The sequence below is a fragment of the Stylophora pistillata genome, chromosome 7, assembly GCF_964205215.1.
Source record: "Stylophora pistillata chromosome 7, jaStyPist1.2, whole genome shotgun sequence".
In the NCBI taxonomy this organism is placed as follows: Eukaryota; Metazoa; Cnidaria; class Anthozoa; order Scleractinia; family Pocilloporidae; genus Stylophora; species Stylophora pistillata.
The window spans coordinates 13212089-13231972 of record NC_142525.1 but is presented as its reverse complement, the minus strand read 5'-3'; the positions used below and the strand labels follow the sequence as shown (position 1 = coordinate 13231972).

The window sequence follows — 19884 nt, the reverse complement described above, 5'->3', positions numbered from 1 at the left end:
CTCTCAAACAGTCCCTTCCAATAATCATATTGATCGTCCACATTACAAAAAATCTCTCCTACATGCCAGGGGGCAGCCTCCAAGTCCCGGTTAAGCTGTTCGAAATCAGTACTTTTTGTCTGCCGGAAAGTAGTAGTGCGAGTCTTGTGTTTGTGGACTTTCTCCATCATTTCTCCAAACACCATATGGTGGTCACTGTTTCAATGAGTTCCTTTAATCCCAACGATTCACTTGAACATAACACAGAAAAATGCAGAATTAACAATGCCAACTTAAACCCAAGGAAACTGAAATACAACGAGATGAATACGAAAAACACAGAAAAATACAAACGAAAGCGTAACTACTTACAAGATCTGTACGCACTCCGGAATAACAACGACTGAATGAAATTTACAAACTGCGACTTTCTATAACGGATAAAGGCTGAAACAATAGACTAAACATGGTTTCACAATACTCAAAGGTGATTACATAAAACAACGCTGACAAACGTAATTTACATTTTGACAGCACGAAAAAATACAAACTAATAAATACAGAACTGAACTATCCAGTCGAGAACTATTTACACTAATTACAAGTAACAACGATGAACGACAGAACCGCTAAAAAAGAACTCGTGACTTCATAGCCCCCCTAATGGACCACTGAAGTCCACAGTTCATTACTTAACGTAAGTATTGTCTGACACGAGAGTAAGTACATCCTTTTACAGTATGGATTTTCAATTTCGTTGTACTCTTCTTAACAACAGGTTCAGTTTCTCTATTTAAGCTTTCTTTTCTCCTTCCAAGAAACCCAGTTTAGTTACTGGTCTTGTAAGAATTGTGGTAGCTGTTTGCACCTTGGCTGATCGGACTTTTCCGTCTTTTTCCGTGAAAACATTGGTTCATTTACTCGACTTAACGGCCATCTTCCTCGATGAATGTTGTCATCTGCAATTAGAACCAGGTCTCCGTTCGCTAAGCAACGGCGAGGTTTGGTCCACTTTGCTCGGTTGGCAAATACTCCTTTAACCAGCGCTTCCAAAACAAATTGGCCATGTAGTGGACTTGACGCCAGCGTTACTTGCTGTACATTTCTTCTTTGTTGAAGACTCCAGGAGACAAATTTGGGCTGGCTCTTAACAAGAGCAGATGGTTTGGAATAGAGGATCCAGGTCCTTCGGGTCATTACTGACTGGAGTCAACGGTCTGCCATTTAAGATCCCTTCAACTTCGCCCATCAAGGTTCGGAGCATTTCTTCAGAGACAAGTTGTAGCCCTAGCAGTGCTCTCAGGATCTTGCGCACGGATCTGATCGTACGCTCCCATGCCCCACCCATGTGTGTGAGGCTGCAGGAGGATTGAATTTCCATCTTATATTCTTCTGACGAAGAAACATGTGGATTGATTTTTGATTCAAATCATTCAACGACTTGCGTAACTCTTTTTCCCCTGCTTGGAAATTTGTCCCGTTGTCACTGTAAACAGTAACTGGACATCCTTGTAAATTAATGAATCTTCGTAACGCATTAACGAATGAATCAGTGTCAAGTGAGTTCATGAACGGCTCATGACGACCAGGCAAGTAAACAGACACCCGAAACGTTTCACGTTTGAGCGACCTTGATATACATAAAGGGACCAAAGTAGTCCATGCCTGCGTATGCGAACGGTGGATCTCCTGACATTAGTCTTTCCCTTGGCAGGTCGGCCACCAACTGCTCTCCACGAACTGCACCAAGTTTCTTACACTGGAAACAGCCACTAATCACTCGACGCACAGCTAAACGTCCCTTGATTATCCAATAGAAGTGTCGTAAGCTTGACAGTACATACTCTTGACTGAGGTGGGCAACTTTTTGGTAGTCGGCTGAGAAATGCTCAAATCTGTTACCTGATGACGATACGCAGCACAATTTGCTGTAGTGTTTGTTTGGAAATTTTGAGAAAAATATTGATTCATGTTTTTGCTGGTCTTTATAGGCGACAGGTTCTGTAAATAATCAACCATGCTTTGTTCTGAAATAAAAGGACTAAATTATTGAATTTGAGTTGTTACTGATCAAAAGCATTGAATACTGGTATACTCTGAATTATGGCATACAAAAAACAGAAGCCAAGGGATTAATGCAAAAGAGTCGTAGACCCCATATTAGGGCAGATCACGAGTTCTAATTGAATGAGAATAATGATGAAAATTAAAATAATGGTAGATATAGATATAAATATTAAAAAGTAAATACAATTTAAGAGAATGAACTAATCCATGAATTAAGATTTTAAAAGAATTTACACTTCTTGCCTCACAGATAGAAAGGGCAAGGGAGTTCCATGTTCCCACAACTCTATGAAAATAATTATATTTTAAGAACACTATGTTCTTGCATGGTCTCATCTTTATAGTTAAATGAATAGGGATCATGAGTAATAGTATATAATACTGTCACTGTCAATTTTTTCAGTAGATTGATATATCACAATTTGTGAGAGGTTGTCGTGGATTCATATAGGAAATTGGAGTTGCTTCATTAAACATTTTCTTAATGATGTTTGATTTCACGATGGGTACTGCATCAATTTAGGCTGATGTACATTTATGTGTATAGCACATAACTTACCAGGTACTTTATTATCAGTGTATTATAACATGTCACTTAAATTCAGGTGAAAGGAAAATTATTAGTTTGAGAAATAAACTCTTTGATGAAAATTGTGGGTTAATTTCTCCAGATTGTTCAATGTTTTATCTTGTTGACTATTAAGCAAATGGTAAAAATTGAATACAACTTACCACTTGAATCATTCATACTTGGGTCACCTAAAAGGGTCAATCATTTAGAGAGAATTAATTGTCATTACTTTTGATGGCACATAAATGCAGTTATTTTTGTTCTTGAAAAAAAGCTCTTTGTCATTTGAAAAAGTTGATACGATCTTTGTTCCAACTGTTGTCTGTATTTTAAAGCGTTTAATTTTTTTATACTTTTAAGTCTGTCAAAGTCATTGGCTCTGCCATTAGTGAGGACAACAATTTCACTCGGCTAAACCTACATATGAGATGCCCAATGTTTGTTCAGACTTACCAATATCCATAATGCAGTGGTTTTGTCACCTTCCCTTGCTTTCCTGCTTAATGGCTAAGTTATGTTTTCCTTTAGACTATAAAGAAAGTGTTTTGTAATTTTTGCAAAATAACTTTATAATTATGACAGGAAAATTCAATGCAACACTGAATCGGTTTTTCTGGATTAGCTTTGCAAAATTCATGTTATTGTTTTGCATCAATCAGTGGTTATAGAAAATACTGGAAGACAAATTCTCTCATCTTAATATTTTTTTTGAGTTGGGGGCTTTTTGTTACCGACTCCACAAATGTTATGGCCTTCATCAGTGCTAAAGGGCTGTATTCTGCTCATTGTTAGATCAACTGCTTGTTCCTTCTCTACTGGAGAAGATATATATCATGCTACAATTACGGTAAAGGGTGTAAAGCTGTGTTAGCGATAAGTTGGGAAGTTACTGTTTCCTGAATTGCATCTGGCTTTCGATTCTCCCTGTTGCCGCAATGAACAACAATTAGTGTGTCTATCCACTTGAGAATTTTTTCCATGGATCTCTCGGATCTTTTCAGTTTTGTCCTGTATGGTAGGCTCTTTGGTGTTGGGTGATGAGGTTTGGGTTGCCTTAATGACATCCAACAGACTAAGGGAAACAGCTCTCTTGTGCATTAGTATAAGAGTTGACAAGCAGAGGTTGGATTACCAGCAGACTGCAAACTGGGCTGATATTCACTGGGCTGGCTGGAACCAAGCAGACAATTAGTGTGATGGATTTGGAGGTAGGCATACACAAACTGGTAAAGGTGAGGGTGCATCAAGTCTGTGCTCCAAGTCTGAAACTGAAATTGAGGGTGCTCAGCATATGCTTTTTCTGAAAAAGCTAAGATTCTTGAGTCACCCAAAAGCAAAAATAAGGTGCCAGGGGCCACGGGGCACTGGTAGACTAAAGCCTTGGTGCATGAATTAGGAATAACACTAACATTGGAAAGTACAGAAAAAAGGGACGTGTAATGTCTATATTGAATGTCCTGAGCCTTTTCTTAACAATTGCTAGGTTTTGTTTAGAAACCAAAGCTCTTGATATTAGTAATCTCATCACTCTACTGACAAGATTTAACATTAATGTCATCATACTGGATGATAATTTCTCTGTTTGGTTTCAAAACTGTATTATTTTTTTGAAAACAAATCAAACTTCTACATACCCAGTATTTATCTATTGTACCAATCTAAACTAATAAAACACTGAAAACATGGTACTAAATGCTCATCAAGGACATGCTGTAAACATCATTATTGATATTGGGATTAGCAGTAACATTGGAAAAAATGTCAACTGGGTAATTTCTAAATTGAATGTTCTGGTGCTATTCTTTTTTAATAAGGTGTTAAAGTCTATGGTATTGGTAATTTTATCTCTCTACTGACAACAATTTGAACTCAATATCATCAAATTAGATTATAACTTCTCTGTTTGGTTTCAAAATGGTACGATTATCTTTAAACAAAATTTAAACTTGCACATAAGTTATCTATTGTTACAAGAATTTTAACTAACAGTGCAAGGGCAAAGTAAATTAATGATTTGGTATTTAAAATCATTGTTCTAGGAATAACAGTAACAGACTGGAAAATTTTATTTTTAATTTTTATTAATTTATAAGAAATCAAAGTTCACAGTGTTAGTAATTTCTATCAACACGAGTTTACACTCAATACCGTCATATTGGATAACAATTTCTCTGTTTTCTTTGGAAATTGTGAGCTTGATATCATTTGGTTTCATTGCTGCCTTTATTTCATAAGTTGTATCCAACACAGCTCAATGGTGTTGAAGCTGTTGGTGTGGCAAAGTGAACCAAAGCTTTTGGTATTTTCAGTGATGACCATTATGCAGAGATTCCATGTTATGACATAATTTTCTAGCAGCTGGGAAAAACCACATGACTAGCAATCTCCCATTATGTTATCTGTGTGAGGGATAAGTTTTTTTAAAGCATGAAACACAGAAATTTTGTTGGTGGCTTGCTGTATGCCCACGACTTCACACCGAACTGTTACCATCTTTGAAGCCATAATATCACGAAAATCAGCCAGTGGTCTTCCTAATGCAGCTGATTGTATCCAACTGCACAAGTCTGTATAATCTATTTCCTTTACAAGGTTTGCACTTATTTTTGGAATGGAGTGATAACCTGGTCTTTCTTGGATGTGCAGAAAAGCATTGAGTTTGGTGTAATCTTTTGATTTCTTACCGAATCCTGATGTACACTACTATCAATCAAAATACCATGATTGACACCAATTAAACTTCCTATACTCTGGGCAGACTCTTCTTTGAAATTTGGCCCAAGAAGATCCAAGTTTGCCTTTAAAGAATATTCCTGTGCTCAAGGAATAAATTCATGAAAATATTTCTCCCAGCTTTTCCATGAAGGCTACAGAAGCTATTGGCAAGTATGCTTTCTGCTTTCTCCTCTGACATGATTGCTATCATTTTGGTTAAGAAGAGAAGGGTAGTGTATATAATACCATACTTTTTTTTAGAAAATAAGTAGCACTGTTAAAATAAGAACTATTAAGAAAAAGGAAGCCCAAAGGTTAAACTGTATTAAGGATCTCCTAAATAAAGAAGAAACCATGGGAATATAGCAATAAATTTTTTTAAAAAATGTACATTAACATAAATGCAAATTTATGAGAAAATATATGAAAATCACAGAAATACCATTAAAAAGGTACGAAAAGTACGTTCTGTAAATACTTCTTTGATTCCTCACTTTTAGTTTAAACTTGTTGATATTTGGACATCATGGCAATAGATTACATTACTTGGACCAGATCAAATCTCACCTGCCAAACTGGCCCAGGGATCTCATATCCAAGGCTTGCTTGAAGTCTTTAAAAAGAGCAAGGATTGTTGTAAGTTCCCCCAGCAGTGGAAAGAATCTTCAGTTATACCTATCTTTATAAAACGGAATAGAGTGGACCCTAACATTTTCAACCAATATCTTTACTTAGTGCTCTAGGGAATCTACTCGAGAGGGTAGTATGCAAGTCTTTACATGATCATATTATTTCTGTGAAAGTGTAGTGTGATCGTCTGGGTGAGGGGTAGTCCTGAGAAGGATTGTTGTCAGCGGTGGTGACTGACGTTTTGACGACCTGTGCAGAAGCTTAAGTCATTATCAGAGTCAAGCGAATAGTTGTTGTCAGTAGAATGTTCTTTGTCCAGTTCGTGTAAAATGATTGGTCAGATTTGCCGTGATATTATTGGCTGTATGACTCAAGTAGCGTAAGTTGGTCGTGGTTGGTCTGTTTCGATCCGTTGGTAAAGTTAGGTCGTTGTGTTCGGTTCATTGTAATGTTAATGTTGTGAATAAGTCGTTTGCATGGAGGAGGAGGTAGTTGCCGCCTGTTTAGGGGAGTCTGTTCTAAGTTAGTAAGCCAGCTTTCCAGAGTCAGTCGTTGAAAGTAGTTAGTGCTGTAGGTTAGGCATTGCGCAGTCCCAGTCAATATTGTGGTTTGTCAGTCGATGATGTTCAGCCATGTTATTTTTGACATCACCTTTCCTCGTGGCCTGTCTGTGTTCAGTCAGTCTTGTTGCAAGGTTTCTGCCAGTCTCTTCAATGTAGGAGGCTTGACAGTCAGGGAAATTGATCTTATAAATCGCTCCCTGTCTGTTCCTTGGTTTGTCCTTGTCTTCAACGTTGGTTCGTAACTGACGTAGTGTGGCGGTGAGTTTGTGGGCGATGCAGATATTGAAGGGTTGTAAGATGTGCAAAATGTTCTCAGACATGCCTTTTTTGTATGGTATGGTTGCTGTAGTTGTAAGAATTGGGGTGTTGTTTGTTTTGGTAGCAACACTAGGTTAGTGAGAGTTTCGTCGAATGAAGTCGTTGTTGTAGTTTTTCTTTGAAAAAACAGGGTAAAGGCATTTTTTCTCGTCGGATAAGCCGTCTGTCATGTTGCATACTAGTTGCGCGTGTCATGTTAGAGTTCTGATAATTGTGGCTTTGTGTGAGGTAGGGTTTTAGGACGACTCTTCTAGTAATCTATTTGTGTGTGTCGGTTTCCTGTAGACTGTCATCCATAGTGAGTGGTAGTCATGGCTTACCAGACAGTCTAGAAAAGGAAGCTTTCAGTTTTCCTCAACTTCTCTGGTAAACTGTTTGTCAGTGTTTTGTCCATTAAGGTGGTGGTGGAATGGGTCAATTGTCGTGTTGCACGGCAGTGAATGTGTCGTCAATGTAGTGTAGTGTAGCCAAAGCGGTATCGCTTCTGGGCAGGTCGAAAGGGCCCTTCGACTTACCCACAAATGATACCGCCTTGGTTACACCACGTTGACAACACATTTGCCGCCTTATAACGCGACAAAATCAACGCATTGCACCACTACCTTAATGGACAAAACACTGACATACAGTTTACCAGAGAAGTTAAAGAAAATGGTGCACTTCCTTTTCTAGACTGTCTGGTAAGCGGTGACAACAACTCACGATGGACGACAGTTTACAGGAAACCAACATACACCGACAGATTACTTGATGAGTCATCCTACAACCCTACTTGACACAAAGCTATAACTATTAGAACTATAACACAATGCGCGTAACACGACAGACAGCTTATCTGATGAGAACAAATACCTTTACCGCGATTTTTCAAAGAACAACTACAACGACGACTTCATCTGATCAAACACTCACCGACTTACTACTACTACTGAAACAGATGACACCACATCTCCTACGACTACAACAACCATACCGTAGTTGAAAGGCATGTCTAAGAACATCTCGTGCATCTTACAACCCTTTAATATCCGTGTCATCCACAAACCCATAACCACACTATGTCGGTTACTAACCAACGTTAAAGACATGGACAAACCTAGGAACAGATAGGGAGCGATTTAGAAGATCAATTGCTCCGTCTGCCAAGTTTGGTACATGGGAGAGACTGGCAGAAACCTCACAACAAGACTGACTGAACACAGACGGGCCACGAGGGAAGGTGATGCCAACAATCACATCGCGGAACGTCATTGACTCACAAACCACAATATTGACTGGGACTCTGCGCAATGCCTAACCTACTGCACCAACTACTTTCAACGACAGATTCTAGAAAGCTGGTTTACTAACTTAGAACAGACCCCCTTAACAGGTGTTGACTGCTACCAGCTCCATACAAACGACTCATTCACAACATTAATATGACAAACGAACTGAACAGAAAGACCTAACTTAAACGACAGATGAAATCAGACCAATCACGACTGACTTACGCCACTGGTGTCTTAAAGCCAATAGCCCCACGGCAAAACTGACCAATCATTTTACACGAACTTGACTAAGAAAATTCTACTGACAACAATTATTTACTTTACTCTGACGATGACTTAACCCACAGGTTGTCGAAACGTCATTCACCACCAGCGGCAAGAGTCCTGTTGAGGACTACACACACCCGGACGATCACACTACACTTTTACATATATCTAGGCAAATATTTTTTATATGTTAACGCTTTAAATACCATAAATTGCCGTTTCGATGATTTCGTCTCACTTGTGCGCGACAAAATTTATCTAGAAAAATATATTGCTGTCACTTGTAATAACGAGAAGGAGTTCAGGAACAAATGGAAATTTTTTCTGTCGTTATAAAATTGTATTGTCTTTTTTTTTTTTTTTTTTTCAACTTTGTATTTTGACCTCTTCGCTATCTTTTTTTATTTAACAGTTTATCAATTTCTGGAAAATCAATTCCCTTGTAGTTTAAATAGCAAACACAATTCTCAGTAGTTACTCGACAATTAACATGTAAACAATAATGTGGTAAATAGATCAACTGTAATTAAATTTGACTAGTGTAACTGTATTGTTATATATGTATTGTAAGTAGTGTAAGTTAATGTAGTTTAAACATGGTGTAAAAAGTAATTATAGTGTAAGTACATGTGTAAGTGTAATAAACAATAAAAAAAAAAAAAGAGTCCTGTTGAGGACTACACACACCCGGACGATCACACTACACTTTTACATATTACCTCCAGGTTTAAACCATTTACTGCGTGTTATTTCTAATGGTATCTTAACTAATAGAAAATGGGGTTTAAGGAAAGGGAAGTCGTTTTAAAACCTTGTACAGATTTTTCATTTACTTAGATATATTATTGGTTAATTAAAGAATTAGTTTGTATTTAGAACACGGCTCGATTGAAGAGCATGTAATATGAATTGATACCGTGTACAAATATAATTTTACCACCACCACTACTACTACCACTACTTCTACCACTACCGACAAATAACTAAAATCAAAACTTGTCCTTGCAGAAATATGTCAAATTTGCGAAGCGAATAAGCTGCATAATACGATACCTTGAATTATTCCTCATAATGATGGAAGGGAGGAACGGTGGATCGACGGATCGGTAGATCGGGAGAATGGTGGAATATCTTAAACGCGGAATGAAGGCATATCCTAAAATGCAGAAGGCCTTTTTGTTGAAAACAAAAGTCTCAAAATATGCAATTGCAATAAAATAAGAAAGTTATTCATAATTAACAGGGAAAATTAAAAGAAGCATGGATAATCATCGTTGGAGCCGGAGGATAGGGGAATCCGATTACGAGGTTTTGTTGCTAGCCCCTTTAAATAATTGTTACTATTGATATCATTATTATTGTTGTTAATTATTTTTTGCCATTCAATTATTGGTAAAAAATACATTATTGAATCTCTTGTAGAACAGGGTAATCATAAATATGTGGGATGCGGCAGATTTTGCCTTCACTGCTCAACCGACACACAAAGAGTTGATATATCTGGGCGGGTTGGCCAGCCAAGCCACCGTTTATTTAAGGCCAAGTCGATATGCTAACAGAAGCCTATTACAATTGAAGTAAACTAAATGCACCAAAGCCGGACACGAAAACCCCTAAAAACCAGCAGGTGGAAAAAACGGGGAACGTGTACCCCCGACCAAGGCAGCGGTGCCACCCTTGGGGTTTTAGGTATCCTATGAATGACATTTTTACATAACTACTAAAGGTACTATGCAAGTACCGCTCTAAATTTATACAAAAGACGAAAACGAAAACGAACAGCTACGCCCGGTGAAGGCTGACCGTAGAATGCCTTGTTCTACTAGCGACCTCTGCTTACGTATCACGATCCCATAACTCTCTTCGTACCTCGCAGCCACTCCCAGTCCTCCGATGCGTGCCGGAAAAATATCAATTTATGCTAATTAGGATTACCACAAATTACATGTTTTCTGTTTTGAATATGTTACTGTTCTTCCGCTTTTGTCACTTAAATGTGACATTGTCGTCAACATGCAAAGCGCGTGGCGCTTAAGGCCGACGACCACAGTTAGATGTAGCTCACGTAGTGTAATTAGAATTAAAATATGTAGACAATTTTAACACCGGTCGTTTCCCTTGAGGTTCGATAAAGTGTAGAGCTATTTTTCTCGAAAAATAAAAACATAATTCTAAGGTTCTACGCTTTCTGTCTTGGGGAAGAAACAGGGGTAAAGGATAATTATTACCCCCCTCTCTTTCGCTCTCAGCTCCACGAGTCTGAGGGAAATTAAAGTTTGTTAAATTAGTTGAGCTCTACTTGCTCTGAAAAGATGCTAATCTGCCAAAGTTACCGGTAAAATTTGCAATCCAAATAAAACTTTGGGGACGGGAAATAGAAATTAATTTACCATCAGAAGGAACTCCACACGGGAATCAATTTAAACCTTGCTTATTTTTCTCTGATTAAAAATCAACCAAAAACCGAGCATATCTTGAAAATTAAAATAAGTTGAAACAACTCCTAAAGTTATTAATTCTCAAAAACCAAAGTTTGATAAAATGACTGCGTTTTCTAGATTGAACGCCTCTTTTTCCATATGAAGGTCACTTAAACACTGCCTATATACAAAGCTGCTTAAGAAACAATATCAAGGCAAAGTACTAAGAGAGCCCTTAGCCTAAATCTATGAACTCTAGCAATACATGTACAATCCGTGCAACATGTCTACGATCTAAGAGTCGCGTTAAGAGGGAAGATATTTTCTGATAATATTATATAGTCGTTGCATCTGACTTAGATGTCTGGACACATGCCTTCTGATTGTATTGAATGTACTATCGAAGGACCCTCTGAACGGTGTAAAAGAATTTCATTCTTATGAAAGATTGAGTCTGACGCTCCCCTCAAGGTTTCATGTAGTTTACAGCTTGAAAAAAATGGAATTTGTGTTCCTACCCTTTGTTATTGAATCCTTCACCTTTAGGAAGCCTAGGTTGATTGAGCCCAGTTCCCTTATGAGTTGCCGCCTGAGAGTGGGATTTCTAAAGCAAAGTAAGTACCCCCAGGAGAATTTGATTTTGAGAATGGTCTATAAAGTTGTTTTGTTTCAGCTGAAATTATCTATAAACTTTTGAAGGAACAGCTCATCCCGAACACATTTTCAATAAGTGGTAATCTGGAAAATCCGGTTGATTACATGCTTGAATGGCAGATATTAGATCTGAGCCCGCGTAAAAGCGGTTTTGTCTGAAGATGCACGGAATCGAGGCACTTGGGACAAAGGCTTTGTAAATTCTCAAAGGTATCACTGTATATTTCAAGATAACTCGCATTTTACGCAATGTTTTTACTTTTATCGACAATCTGAAGCATTCAAAAGGCAAAGATAGCAACGGTCAGACATTGTATTGCATTTGGATGCAACAACCGGAGCGATAAACCACATTGCAAGCATCTTTCGTGGCATTCACTGCCACTGAGCAACAAGAAACTTCTGGCGACTTGGCTAGTCAAGATTATACGGGAAAACACGCCCGTAAGTAAAAATTTGTTTTATGCAGTGAACATTTTGAAAGGGAAGACTTTTCCAAGTCATATGCTGGCCGGAAAGTAAGTCTTAAGTCAGACTCAGTTCCGACAATATTCAGTTTCTCCGAGCAGAAAACCAAAAGGAAGGCTCCGAAGGCAAGACGCTCGATTGATGATGACTTTCCGGCCAAGATTTTGCAGTGTGGTTTATCGCTCCGGTTGTTGCATCCGAATATAATACAATGTCTGACCATTGCTATCGTTGCCTTTTGAATGCTTCAGATTCTCGATAAAAGTAAAAAAAATAGCGCAAATTGCGAGTTGTTTTTAAATATACAGTGTTACCTTTGAGAATTTACAAAGCCTTTGGCCCAAGTGCCTCAATTCCGTGCACCTTTAAACAAAACCGCTTTTACGCGGGCTCAGATCTAATATCTGCCATTGTTACATACTGTAATCTATCTACTCAAGTGTTTTGTATTTAATACAGATTTAAATGTCCACTCTAAGGCAAGTGACCGAGAAGGATTGTGAGTGTGACAACAAAGCAGCACACCTCTATGACTGATATGCTTATTTAATTTGAAATAGTCCTCGCTAACTTCTAACTGGGACCGACATTCTTGTACCACTGTAAAAATCTGATATGACTAGAAATTTTACAACTCAGAGAAAATATATAATCCCCTGGAGTTCTAATAAAAAGTGATCTCACAAGTAAACTAAATATAAAACAAGAAAACCTTGTATCTACGACTGTTGCTTTAGTAGGCCACGCTGCTCATGCAGGAAGCATGAGTTTCTCCAGTTGGTAAATGAACAATGTTTTTAAATCTTTTTTTTTTTTGTTATTATTATTATTTTTAATTTCATTGCACTCCGCAATGAGCTCTTTTGCTCCAAATTAGTTTTAACTTCGAATCATCATCCTCAGTTGAATGCTCTCCGATCTTAAATCAACTTTAGAACGGATAATCTAATTTTTTTACACACCCTACCATTTGAGGCTCGGATAAGTCGGGAAAACAGATTCGCGCATTCTTTAGATTTAGCAAGGACACAAACAGTCACGAAATGCACGCACACCAATAACTTGCGAGTCAAATGAAAGAGTAATTTATGAATATTGACTACAAATAGTATTAAATTATGGCAATGACCATGTCTTCTAAAAAGCGACTCCTTTCGTAAATTTCCCTCAAATCTGCTAAAACGTCGCCACTTTGAATTTCGCATAGTAAACTAATCGCTTGCCAGTCAAGTAGCAAAGTATCTCTCTACTTCGTGTTCCTTTTATTAACGAACCGTTTAAACGATTAGAGGCTACACAGTAAGATTGTTTTAGTCATTGAAAGACATGCTCTGACACAGCAGTTTAAACATACACAAGAAAGACATACGTGTATCAAAGGAATAGGCCAGCAGGGGACAATACAAGATAAAAGTACCAAATATGTTTGAGATGTGCCGTCCTCCTAGTATCAATCATTGTTATCAAACCAAACAACCCCTTTTACATACCCCCTTGCAGAAAAAATATCAAAAGTTTGCGTTGTGTTTCCAAGGAACTGAATTTTTCAATTCTCTGAGTATACGAATGACATTAGATTTTGTTAGACATTTAAGAATAAACACTAGCGAGAAAAACACACAACGTTTCGATGACTCCATGTCATCATTCTCAAGTGAGAAGAGAATAAAAATGAATAGTTAATTTATACCGTACGAAGGTGGCAAACGTAAAAAGTTTAAAATATTTAAAATATTTAAATAAATAATTGCGCGTGTTAAGTTCATAAATGTAAACTATTAAATAAATAGTTTCGCGCGTATGGAATCCGATTGTTTGTTCAAAGAGGGCTTCATCTTCTTTATGAAAAGCATTTCATGAACTAAACAGTCCAGTTTCCCGGTGCACTTTTAAGTACGTTGAAATGCTTGGTCAGGTCGCCGATGGTTTGTAGGCCGTGGTCGTTCTTTAGATGTTTGCCGATGGCCGAATTACGGTGCTCATTAATACGTTGATGTAAATGCCGGCTGGTGTACCCGACGTACTCTGCATCACACAGATCACATTTATAATTATATACAACGCATTGTTGGCTAACTATAGGAGGTTTAGGCTCACGTACTCTGAGATCTTCACAGATTTTGCGACTCTTGAACACGGGATGAAGGGTGTGATCGATTTTGTTGCTTAGATCTGATAATTGCCTTTTCACTGCGTCAGCTGACTTTTGATCTTTAAAAGGCAAAACCACTCGGTGAACAGCATTTTCGTTGACGGATAATTGAGCTTGCACTACAGGGTTTTCCGACCTAACTGAGGTGACAAAGTGAGAGATGGTGGAATTGATGAGGTGGTCGGGATACTTGAGGTTTGTAAACATCATCTTTAGATGATCACATTCAGATTGGAAGGACTCCCATGTGGACGACAGGCGGAATGCACGATTCAACATGGTCTTAAGTAGTGATTTCTTGTACCTTTTATCGACGTGGCTCTGGTGATGAAGCAATAGGCCTGTGTTTGTTGGTTTCCGATAAACACTAGTTTCTAGTTTACAGCCTTTCTTGAGCACTTCCATACCGACAAAAGGTAACTTGTTTCCAGATGCTAGCTCCATGGTGAAGTGTATGGACGGATGGCAGTTATTTAGCGTTGATAATAAATCTTCTGCTGATAATAAATTCTTCTGTTGATAATAAATCTTTTTACGTTTGCCACCTTCGTACGGTATAAATTAACTATTCATTTTTATTCTCTTCTCACTTGAGAATGATGACATGGAGTCATCGAAACGTTGTGTGTTTTTCTCGCTAGTGTTTATTCTTAAATCTCTGAGTATAGAAATCCAAAACATTGGCACGCTTTCCCGTGTAAGTCAAAATCGCCAACACTGCTCCATGGTTGACTCCCTTTTTTTACTTGATATTTTCTTTTCACTCTACTTAAGGTTTTTAGAATATGTTTTTTTGAGTACCTGCTGCAGTTGTTGTTGTTTTCCTTTTTCGTGCGTTCTTTCCTTTTTATTGACAACATTTTTTTCCTGAATCACGCCGCCATATAAACAGCATTCACTTTTGCATGATATGAGGAACCTGTAGCTCGCGTGAGCCTCCTGGTTTCTCAACGGGTTTCTTCGCCACATGCTAAATTTTGAGTTGTGCAAGATTATTGCTTATAATTCAACAGATATTTTGCTCGCGCGCGATTGGTCAAAACGCATCACTTGACCGAATTTCCCCCAACTAAAACTGGTGATTTCCAAGGATATGTTTATGTTGGCCCTCTGGCCCAATTCAGAGATCCCTGCCCTTAAAATTTAATTTACGATGAGAAACGTTGGGTGGTTCGTACAGAAGAAGAAAACTTTTGTTTTGTTCATAAAATCGTATCGGAGAACACTGGAATGTGAACATCCCACGCCGTAAGCGGTAAGCTATTAGTAAATATTTTCCGCGCGCGTTGGAAAATATTCGAAGAATAGTAAAAACAGTAATCTTCATTTGGCGGGAAAACATGCCCGTATATTTGTCTTTGGATATTATATGTTCCTCGAAGCTTACAGGTTTCCTTGAGCTTCCCTCTCTTAAAACTGTCCGCATCTTGGAACAGATAATATCCACGAATAAACATCTGTGTATCTTTCTAGAATTTTTGCATAATTTGCTGTGACTGACACTTTGCCAGTCCCTGGAAGTTATTTCGTCGCACGGGCCACGCAGGTATGTGGAGCAACTGGCGCTTTCGCCTACGTAGCTTTCTGCTTTCTGTGCGCGCCAAAATCTAATCTTCGCTTTGTACTAAAGTCGTTCACAACACGGCTTAAGTTCGTGGACGACCTCCAGTAAGCGCTTAGAGAAAGCTTAGCTGTGTTTCCGGTCAGCTAATTAAAATCTGAACAAAAACTTATTAACGAGAACATCGTGGGAAGGAGAGGTTTTTTCGGGCAGTTACCGAAGGGGTTTGGAAAGAGTTTAATCTTTCAACTGCTGCATAGAGTGTTGAAATTCTTGAGCTAGGAAGGCCACGGATTCGCTTCTAGTCCCTTGGTCATTGTCATTTCACCTCTTCTGTGATCATTGGGAATCGATCCGATGCTGCTTTCAATGGGAAAATCAAAACCAAAGACCAAGAAATAATGGATGGAGAGGGCGGGTTTGCTTTATTGCAAATGTCAGCTTAATAGTACAGGGTCATCTACCCATATCTAATAAGCAAAAGTTTCCACGGTTTGCTTTTCTTTTTTTTCAAGCGAAGATGAGATTAGATTTTGGCACGCACAGAAAGTTGCGCAAGTACCAGTTGCTCGACATACCTGTGTGGCCTGTGCGACGAAATAACTTCACAGGATTGGCAAAGTTTCAGTCACAGCAAATTATGCAAAAATCTAGAAAAGATTTAAGCTTAAATCTCGTTTAACGTTTAAAGCGACATATCAATGACTGCAACCATCGTGTTGTATACAAACCTCGCAAACTTTAAAACACGTTCTCTAGTGATACCTGCGAAAGTATTCAGTATAATTTCCGGTAAGATTTTCGCGGACAATCTGATCGATTTCTCTTACATTGAGTGCTGAGACTGAAACTTTTTCACCTTTAGCAAATCTCCGTCGCACGGCCCAAACAAACATAGCGAGCAAGTGAGCTATTAGTATTTGTCCGTGTTACAACACACGAAAGTCAGGGGACAGATTGCTCTGTCCCCTGAACAGATTATCTCTGTTCAGGGGACAGATTGCGAGCGTTTCACCAACTTCATCAAATAACCCAGCTCTCAAAAGTATCAGCTGCCATTCACCTTTGATGTTTGCTTGAGATGTTTTCAGCCGTTGAAACTACGGAGTGGCACGTACTGTTTGATGTTACGATAGTGATTCGAATTGCCAAATGGTATGGACGAGTGTTTTGAAAACGAGCGAGTTAAACTTGCAGCCATAGAAGAAAATGTTAGGCCAGCATACGACCCTGTCTTCTACAATATAGGTTAACAACTTCGTGTATGAATTCAAATGTTTTTACAGCTGTACTGAACTTTCGCGCTTTCCCGCCAAAGCAATTTACATAGAGGAAAATCGCAGACCGCTTGATTTGCAGGCTCGAATCAAAGATGGCGGTAAGCAAATGAACACATGAACACATGTTTGTAAGTCGTAGTTTCAATCGCTTTATGAGACGTATGAAGACGCTCGAAAAAGATAATACAATACACAGATTATTGAAAGCGTACAACAAAACTCCAATCCATTCTCTTAACAGAACCTACATTAGATTCATTGTAAGGTTTGCTAGAAATTTCGATCTCCCGAGGGGATCCCCCTTGTATACATACACAAAGGAAAGGTGCTTGGACCCCAATCATAACATATTTGAAAATAATGCACTCAAGTATACTTACCCACAGAATATTAGCCAATTCTGTTTTCTGGCCTGTAGCACCCTCTGCATGGTTTTGCATGGTTTTCTCATGGACAGCCTCTTAAACATATTAGATAATTTTTTGTCAAATGGAGCATTTTAACCTGCTTCTGGCCATTTTTGTGAAGCAAATGCTTTATTTGCATAAGCTTCAATCCAAAGTTCATAAAAAAACTAAAAGATATCAGTACCGTACAGCCATCTTAATTAAGTACTGTCAAGTTGAAAACGGAAAAACAAGGAAACTGCTATGTTCATCTTACCTTATGTAGAGTTTCCCTTTCTTTCAGCTGCTTTTTCAGTTCAATAAATGTTGGTCTTGCATGCGGGTCATTTTGCCAGCATCTCCTCATGATTTCATGCCTGAAAGTTTGTTTAATGAAACACGTCTGATACCATGTAATCCTGCAACCAACTAGCATCAGTTATTTTTTGAGAGATTTATAAAATGTTTCCTTTTACAATGAAAGAGAACAAGTTGGAAAAGACTGAATCCTTACAATTTTTCATCAATGTGTTGTGGTTTAGGCATCCTGTACCCCTCCTGAAGTAAGTTTGCAATTTTTCTTACTTCCATTCTTGGGTAGGGTGAACCGCCTAGAAGAACCACAAGAACATCGAATATAAATGTGACGAGACAATGACCTTCGCTGTAACATCATCTGTGTCACTTGATGGAATTTTAGGTTGCGCGTGAAAGCTCACTGCGTTTTTCTAACAGAACGGAAATGTAAAATCATAAACATTGTATATAGCAAAAAAATATCTTCGGACTCTCATGAACTTCCATCAGATGTTACCTATGGTGAAAATCTCGAGCTCTAAATAACTCACTGAAAAAGAAATGCACTACTAAACCATTGGCATCCCAGTCTAACCTATGACAATAAGGTGACTGCCACTTATTTCAACTCAAGAACCTTATTTTTATGTGTAAGCTAAATCTTTCTGTTGGGTACATTTAAATTTCTAAAATTGTTTACTTTTTTTACGCATAACGCAACATGCAAGAATCACTTTGATTTCGAGAATTAAAGAAGGTGGAAGTCGAAAGTGAAATCACAGGGGGCCCATCCAATCTGTTTGTGTAGCCGACTGTTGTTGCCATTTACTATTAAGTAAATGGCAACGCCTAAAAAAACGCATGGAAACTATGATAACAGACAACAATGCTAAACCATTCTGGAACTATATAAAATCGAAACGAAAAGGAGCAAACGGCTTAGTGCTTTTCAAGAAAACGGAAAGGAAATTACGGACGACGAAAGTATAGCTGAAGAAATGAACTTATATTTTTCATCTGTATACACACAGAACAAAGCAATCTACCCGAACTTGGCAACATAATAAACGATAGATTGAGCGGCATTCTTTTCACTACCAGCCATGTGGAAAAATACCTGAAAACACTAAATGATCATTAGTCCCCAGGGCCCGATCTGATCCTACCTCGCATCTTGAAAGAATGTGCACACGAATTGTCAACTCCTTTGTGTGCACTTTTTGGCAAATCATCTAGGTCAGCCTCAGAGTTGAACTCGGGATAACCGAGTGAGAAAAAACTCAGTGAGTCACCTGGTGGAGGACTTTATCCCTCGACAAAGTCCTTATCTGGTTAAACGGCGTGCGCTATTACTTTGTACCTGCCGCCATTCAATAGGCGTTTGTTATAAAATCCCTCCTTTTTTTCCTTTCATTCATAGAAAGTTTTTTTTTTTTTTTTTTTTTTTTTTCAGGAAACCGTAACTAAGGAAAGATAACAGACTTTCTGGTCACACCAGCATGACCCCGAGGTCTCAACTGTAACTTACGTCAGGAACACCTTTCATCTTTAAAGGTCCTACAATCAACAAAGCATACGAATATGTATAAACAGCCAAGAATATTTCTATTTTTTTTTTTGTGAGAGACTGTTTGTTAAGATAATACCATATATGGTGCTATACATCAACACAGTCTAAGTGGGATATTGGGCGCACTTAATTTGAAGCCTCGCTCTGTTGTGCGACCCTCACCACACTCCGGTGAAAGTGATTAAATAAATATATTCTTACCTCTGTTTGCCTACAGCGCCTAAAAAAGGGAAAAAGACTGAAAATAATACGGACTTTTGGCAAAAATTTCGTTTTTAAATGAATCTTTCCACCCCAACCCCAATAGATAATGAATTGTTCCTTACCTTTCCTGCGAAGCCAAATTATGTAAGTTATTAGTGGAAGGATTATGGACGCCAAAAACCCAATTATTGCTCTAACAAAACGTCGTTACAAGAGCAGTTAGATTCCTCAGAACCTGAAATGATTCCTTTTATAATGGTTATTGAGTTAATATTCAAATAAGGTTTGCGCTGATCCTGACCGATACACTTCTGTCATGACACGTCTAGGCTTGGACCGTAAAATCACACTCTGACTGGCTGGATACTAAGAAAAAATAAGGCACTGCTCTCCTAAATGAAGTTTTAAATCTCCTGATTACCAACTTTGCAGATTTCTTGAAAACGTCTGAATAAAGAACCGTTACAGCCATAAAAAGTTGCCTACCCACCAAAAGCTTCAGGGGTATATC

The 19884-nt window shown here is 38.3% G+C and overlaps 1 long non-coding RNA gene and 1 pseudogene across 1 annotated transcript in view; one reads left to right on the top strand and one right to left on the bottom strand.

Moving 5' to 3' along the window:
* Positions 1–19373, top strand: part of LOC148726688 (uncharacterized) — a 40075-nt gene extending 20702 nt beyond the window's left edge. Inside the window, exon 3 of the long non-coding RNA XR_015989761.1 lies at positions 19053–19373. This is a non-coding gene — a long non-coding RNA (uncharacterized LOC148726688). The remainder of the gene's footprint in view (positions 1–19052) is intronic.
* On the bottom strand, positions 6317–7832 carry LOC148726689 (uncharacterized; annotated as a pseudogene).
* Positions 19374–19884: the final 511 nt, after the last annotated feature.